The sequence below is a fragment of the Sorex araneus genome, chromosome 4 (assembly GCF_027595985.1).
Source record: "Sorex araneus isolate mSorAra2 chromosome 4, mSorAra2.pri, whole genome shotgun sequence".
NCBI lineage: Eukaryota > Metazoa > Chordata > Mammalia > Eulipotyphla > Soricidae > Sorex > Sorex araneus.
The window spans coordinates 127,672,613-127,680,301 of NC_073305.1; positions in this window are offsets into that span (position 1 = coordinate 127,672,613).

A 7,689-nucleotide genomic window follows, 5' to 3' on the forward strand; every position below is an offset into this window, starting at 1 on the left:
TAAAATTTACATCAAGAGCATTCAATTTTTTGTTATAATCTGTACGACCTTTTTTTGCCCTGTTTTACTTGTTATGCCTATGAGACTAATGTTGGTGAAGTAACATGAACATGTATTCTTATCTTAGTCCTGATTGAAGAAAATTAACATTTATCTGTGTGTTTTTCTTGGTGCCATAGTTACTTAGAGTTTTGATCATGAATGGGTGACTATTGAATTGTGTCATATATATCAAAATAATTTTTAGCACTGTAGCACTGTTGTCCCATTGTTCATCGATTTGCTCAAGAAGGCACCAGTAACGTCTCCCCGTGAAACTTGTTGTTACTATTTTTCGCATATTGAATACACCACGGGTAGCTTGCCAGGCTTTGCTGGTGGGCAGGAAACTCTCTGTAGCTTGTCAGGCTCGCAGAGAGGGATGGAGAAAACGAAACTGGGTTGGCCGCATGTAAGGCAAATGCCCTACCTGCTGTGCTATCACTTCATGAGCATTTGATATTTTTATTTAAAAATTATTTAAAAATTTACTGTAATATAGTTTATACATTGTTCATTTGCCTTTGGCATCCACCAGCTGTGGACCCAGCACTGGCCACTTGGCTGACCGCTTCTGTAGCACAGCCTACAGCTCAGACCTGCGGGGTCACCCTGAGATTTGTTCCAATACTTCTCTTTCTGCCCTTCTGCAGAGACCGCCAGTGCTCACTGTGCCATCTCTCCAACAGAGGAAATCTGGCTGCTCAGTGCAGAGCCCCATGGGGGCTCACTGGCGTTTCCTTAATGACCAGGAGGTGGAGAGTTTTGTTAGGCAACCCCCCTGGGCTGGTTGGGGGGTACTACAGGCTTTGTTTCTCATTCTAGGAAATGCTTTTGTGACATTTTTGGGTTTTTTAATTTATATTTTTCTTAGTAATTCCAGGAATAACTGACACCTTCCCATTCATATTTTTGGTGGGTTCTGTGTGCTTGCCAGTATGTTTACTTAGTGTTTTCGCTCAGTACTTTTGCGTGTACTCCTCATCGCCACCCTCCCGAACTCATGGCTGCTCCTTCGGAAGGGAGCATAAAATGAGGCCCCCATAAATATGCCAACAGACTCTGCGCCAGGCTGTTTTCACTCAGGGCACCTCAGAGGGGGGCAGGTGAGAGCCCTCCCCACCCCTAGGGACCCAGCCCCAGCAGTCGACCTCTACTCCACAACCGCCGCCATGCTCCAGACCACTTTCCACACTCTCAGGACAAGCCTCACACATGATGAACATATTCCTGGACCACGCAGCCGCAACATAGAGGGAAATATATATATATATGTATACATACATATATATGTATATATGTGCCTCTTGGGCTGGAGCGATAACACAGCGGTTGGGCTTTCGCCTTTCACTCGGCCAACCCGTGTTCAATTTCTCCACCCTTCTTGGAGAGCCCGGCAAGCTACTGAGAGTATGGAGCCCGCACAACAGAGCCTGGCAAGCTACCAGTGCATACTGGATATGCCAAAAACATTAACAATATGTCTCTCAATTAGAGACGTTACTGGTGCCCACTCGAACAAATAGTGAGCAACAGGATGACAGTGATGAGCCTCTTGGAGAGCCCGGTAAGCTACCAAGAGTATCCTGCCTGCACAGCAGAGCCTGGCAAGCTCCCTGCGGCTATTCGATATGGCAAAAGCAGTAACATTAACAGGTCTCATCCACCTGACCCTGAAAGAAGCCTCCAATCATTGGGAAGATGAGTAAGGAGAGGCTGCTAAAATCTCAGGGCTAGGACAAATGGAGATGTTACTGGCACCCACTGGAGTAAACTGATGAGCAACAGGATGACAGTGATACTTTTGGAAGCTTTTACCTTTAAATGTATCTGTTCCTTTTATCTAAAATTACATATTTATTGCCATAAAGTTGTTCATAATGTTTTCTTATCCTTTTGATGGCTATAGAATCTGTAATGATAATCATTGGTTCATGCTTGACATTAATGATCTTTCTTATTTTTTCTCTTGATTAATTTTATTAGATGTTTATTGATCTCATCAAATAATTTAAAGAATTGCTTTTTCTTCAAAGAATTTCTCTATCTTTGGGCTAATTCTTCCCAATTGATTTCTGATCTTATTTACTTATTTCTTTTTTTGGTATTTCTTCTATCTTGACTTGCTTTGGGCTTAATTTATTTTCTTTCTCTCTCTTATTGAGGAAAAACCTTAGGTAACATATCTTGGAAGTTCCTTGATCTCTAATATAATCACATAAAGCTGTAAGTTCCCCTCCTAAGCAGAGTCTTCTCAACATCCCATTGTAATCTGTTGGCTTTTCATTTTGATCCACTTCAAAATGTTTTCTGATTATCCTGTGGTTTCTTTTTCAGAAAAAAAATTATTTCAAATGGTGTTATTTAATACTTTGAAGTATTTTCAGATATCTTCTGTTACCTTCAAATTGATTTTCATTATGATTAGAAAACATACTTTGCACTATTTGAAATCTTTTAAATCATTGAAATTTTGTACTACGCTCCACAATATACTCCATCTTTGTTAATGTTTTATATGAATTTAAAAACTGTACCTTTTGATGTTTTACTTTCTTTTCTTAGTAGAATATTTTTACAAATATCACAGTCACTGTCACTGTCATCCCGTTGTTCATCGATTTACTCGAGTGGGCACCATTCATCTCCATTCTTTCCAGCCGTGAGATTTTAGTATCATCTCCTTTCTCATCTTTCCCAATGATTGAAGGCTCTTTCAGGGCCAGGGGAATGAGACCTGTTGCTGTTTTTGGCATATTGAATAGCCACAGGGAGCTTGACAGGCTCTGTGGTGCGGGTGGGATACTCTTGGTATCTTACCGGGCTCTTCAAGAGGCATATATATATATAGGCATATATATATAGGCATATATATGCCTATATATGTGTGTGTATATATATTTCCCTCTATGATTTTATGGATATATATATCTATGATTTTATGGATATAGGTAGGGAGTGTCTTATGATGTGTTGCACAGTCCAGGAATATGTTCAGTCATGCATGAGGCTCAGCCCGAGCTTGTGGAAAGCAGCCTGGAGTGTGGCAGCAGTTGGGTAGTGGAGGTCTGCTCCCTGGGCTGAGTCCCTTGGAGTGGGGAGGGCTCTCATCCCCCCCACCCCCGTGGGATCCCAAGTGGAAACAGTCTCTGGCGCAGAGTGCGGTGGCATAGTGATGGGAGCCTCAATTTATGCTCTCTTCCAAGAGAAGCAGCTGTGAATTCTGGAGGGTGGCTGGTGAGGAGAGTATCTGGTGCCAGTAGGAGGTGGCTTATGGGTGTGACCCCTTGGTGGCCAGAGACTGGGGGAAGAAGACAGGATTTCTGCTCCCGGGTCCCGTTGAGTTCAGAGTCCAAGATCACAAAGTTCTGCATTACCTAGGTTCCATGGGACTTCGCTCATGCTTGAGGCTTGGCCCGAGAGTGTGGGAAGAGGCCTGGAGCATGGTGGTTGGGATGCCCCAAATGGAAACAGCCTCTGGTGCAGAGTATCCGATTTTATAAAAAATTTAAATTTTTATGGGGATGGAGTGATAGCATAGAGAGTAGGGTGTTTGCTTTGCACCCGGCCAACCCAGGTTTGATCCCCAGCATCTCATATGGTCCCCTGAACACAGCCAGGAGTTAATTCCTGAGTTCAGAGCCAGGAGCAATCCCTGTGCATCGCCAGGTGTGACCCAAAAAGCCAAAAAATAAAAAATATTTAAAAATTTAAATTTTTATAAATATCAATTGAAGCAAATCAATTGATTTGTTTTTCATGTCTGTGTCTTTGCTACTCTTCTTTCTACATAAGTTTGAAAGGGATACCACAGTCTCTAACTATAATGTTTATTTTAAAAATGCTTCTATAAATTCTAGTTTTTGTTACTTATATTTGAAGTCCTGTCATTACATGGAACACTCTTAATATTGTTGTAGTTTTGCTGAATTACACCCTTTATTATTACAAATAGCTGTTTTTACTGTGGTGATAGTCCTCATACTTAAATCTACAACATTTGAACATGGCTAATCTTGTCTAGATTTTGCACTTTAAATCTTTCTACATCTAAATCATCCTTATCAGTATTTAAAATGGATTTTTATGGTATATGTTGCCTATAGTCTGATAATTTTTTTAAATTTTCAAACTATGACCTTTTATTTGGAATATGACTCTGTATGTCTGACAGCTAAAAGTTTGAGATGCCATATAAGGTAATTTAAAATCACATTTCCCCTACATTTTAAAGTTTTTTTTTTTAAATGACATCAATTAGATATTGGTTGATACTTGGAGGAAACAATTTTCTGTTTTACTCCACACTATGGCTTTCTTTTTCTAAAATTTATTTATTTTTAAATTAGTGAATCACCGTGAGGGTAAAGTTACAGATTTATATATTTTTGTGCTCGTGTTTCCCTTATACAATGTTCAAGAACCCATCCCTTCATCAGTGCCCATTCTCCACCACCAATAAACCCAGCATCCCTCCCACCCCTCAATCCCATCTCCTCCCACCCCACCCTGCCACTGTGGCAGGGTATTCCCTTTTGTTCTCTCTCTCCAATTGGGTGTTGTGGTTTGCAATAGGGGTGTTGAGTGGTCATCCTATTCAGTCTCTAGTCTACATTCAGCACATATCACCCTTCCCCCGGGTGGCCTCCAACCACATTTTACTTGGTGTTCCCTTTTCTATCTGAGCTGCCTTTTCCCCAGAATGTGAGGCCAGCTTCCAAGCCATAGAGTCATCTGTCTCATACTTATTTCTACTATTCTTGGGTGTTAGTCTTCTACTCTGTTATTTTATATTCCACAGATGAGTGCAATCTTCCAATGCCTGTCTCTCTCTTTCTGATTTATTTCACTTAGCATGATACTTTCCATGTTGATCCATTTATATGCAAAGTTCGTGACTTCATTTTTTCTAACAGCTGCATAGTATTCCATTGTATAGATGTACCAAAGTTTCTTCAACCAGTCATCTGTTCTAGGGCACTCGGGTTTTTTCCAGATTCTGACTATTGTAAACAGTGCTGCTATGAACATATAAGTGCAGATATCATTTTGACTATACTTTTTTGCTTCTCAGAGATATATTCCCAGCAGTGGTATTGCTGGGTCAAATGGGAGCTCAATTTCTAATATTTTGAGAAGCGTTCATATTGTTTTCCAGAAGGGCTGAACCAGTCAGCATTCCCACCAACAGTGTAGAAGGGTTCCTTTCTCACCACATCCTCTTCAAGAGTGGTTGCTTTTGTTCTTTTGGATGTGTGCCAGTCTTTGTGGTATGAGGTGGTATCTCATGGTTGTTTTGATCTGCATCTCCCTGATTATTAGTGATGTAGAACACTTTTTCATGTGCCTTTTGGCCATTCCTATCTCTTCCTTGGGAAAGTTTTTGTTCATTTCTTTGGTCCGTTTTCTGATGGGGTTGGATGTTTCCTTCTTGTAGAGTTCAACCAGTGCCTTATATACCCTTGATATCAACCCCTTATCTGATGGGTATTGGGTGAATATCCTTTCCTATTCTGTAGATTGTCTTTGTATTCTGGTTACTGTATCTTTTGTGGTGCAGAAGCTTTTTAGTTTAATGTAGTCCCATTTGTTTATCTCTGTTTCCACTTGGTTGGCCAGTTGCATGTCATCTTTGAAGATACCTTTAACTTCAATATCGTGGAGGGTTTTGCTGACTTTGTCCTCAATGTACTTTATGGTTTGTGGTCTGATGTTGAGGTCTTTAATCCATTTTGATCTGACTTTTGCGCATGATGTCAGTTTGAGGTCTAAGCCCATTGTTTTGCATGTGGTTGTCCAGTTATGCCAGCACCATTTGTTAAAGAGGCTTTCCTTGCTCCACTTCACATTTCTTGCTCCTTTATCAAATATTAGATGATCATACAGCTTCAATTATTTTGTAGCTGAAAATTTACCTAACTTTTATAGTTTAGGTAATATGATTAAAATAGTGCAAAAGTTTATGATATTAATGCATAGATCTTAGTACTTGCAGAATCCTATTCATTACCATGCATGACATATTTAAGGGGTATATCCTCACTCAGATACATATCCCAGCCCCAAGGCGTTTAATATAAAACAAAAACTGTCTTGAAAGTGCTGTGGGGCTGGGAGAATAGGTGAATAGCATCCAAGCAGTGGTAGCTAGGCCTCTGGTTCTTAACTTGGAATTGTATTTTCATCAAGTGTACTATTAGTCTCACAAGATATATTACCTGCTCCTGCCATGGTTAGATAGAAAATTGGCACAAGACATCGATGGATCTATTTATTTTCAGGGATCAGAAATAGATAGTTGTGAGGAAACCAGAACTTGTGACTAAGCAGTAAAATTATTTTGTTGCTGAAAATTTATTGGGTCTGATTTTTGTTTTCTGACTTTGTTTTTCCTCTTTGATTTATCTGTTAAATTCACTCCTGCTTGTCTCTACAAGGTCTGATCTGGAGAAAGAATGTAGAATCATTGTGCAAATGGCTTGCTGGTCACAAACCAGCTGCGTTATCCCCCCCCCCCCCCGCCCATTTTGTATGAGTACTTCATTTTGAAAGGTTTTGTAAATTCTGGGGTTTAATCCATTACTCATGCCCTATTTCTGAGTCTCTGCTATCAAGAATGACTTGATGAATTCCTTCCTGACAGAATGAATTATACTGTATGGTTTATTTTCTCTTACTGTGTAGAGCTGATACTAGGGGGAAATGTTAATATTTTCAAAGCCTGAAACACAGGAATACTTGGTTTTGAATACACGATTAAATTTTGAACTTTTCCAAAGTGAGATATTTATAATAATAGATCTATAACTCCCTAAAAATATTGCCAAAATTTGTAATTCTGATTGCTTCTGACATAAATGGAAATGTACTAAATTTTCAATTTTCTTTCTTATCATTATGTATTTAAGATATCTCTTGCCTTTTGTTTCTATTTTTCTTTTCCTTTTTTGCATCATACCCGGTGATGCACAGGGGTTACTCCTGGCTCTGCACTCAGGAATTACTCCTGTGGGGTGCTCAGAGACGATAAGGGATGCTGGGAATCAAACCCAGGTTGGCCAAGTGCAAGGCAAATACCCTACTCACTGTGCTATTGCTCCAGACCCATGTTTTACTTTTTAATTTAAAAAATTGAAAGGTGATTTTGAGAAAGGAAAAATAAAAGAAAGCCATAGTTGTATATAAATAACTTTAAAGATTTTTATTTTAATAATATTGAGTTCTTTTGATTTGGTGTTACGGTCTTTAGTGAGTGATAGCACAGCAGTTAGGGCATTTGCCTTGCATGCGGCTGACCCGGGTTCAATTTCTCTGTCTCTTTCAGAGAGCTGGGCAAGCTACGGAGAATATCCTACCCGCATGGCAGAGCCTGGCAAGCTACCCAGGGTGTATTCGATATGCCAAAAACAGTAACAGCAAGTCTCACAATGGAGATGTTATTGGTTCCCGCTCGAGCAAATTGATGAACAACAGGATGACATTGCTACAGTGCTACAGTCTTTAATGATTCAAAGACTTGTGCTAATTAGAAAACAGGGTAGATAAGAGTTTGTTGCAGGTTATTGGGAGCATTTCTAAAGAAATTCACAAAAAACCTGGGAATCTTTAATAGAAAAAGATTTTTTTACAAAAAGTTGAAAATTATTTTAT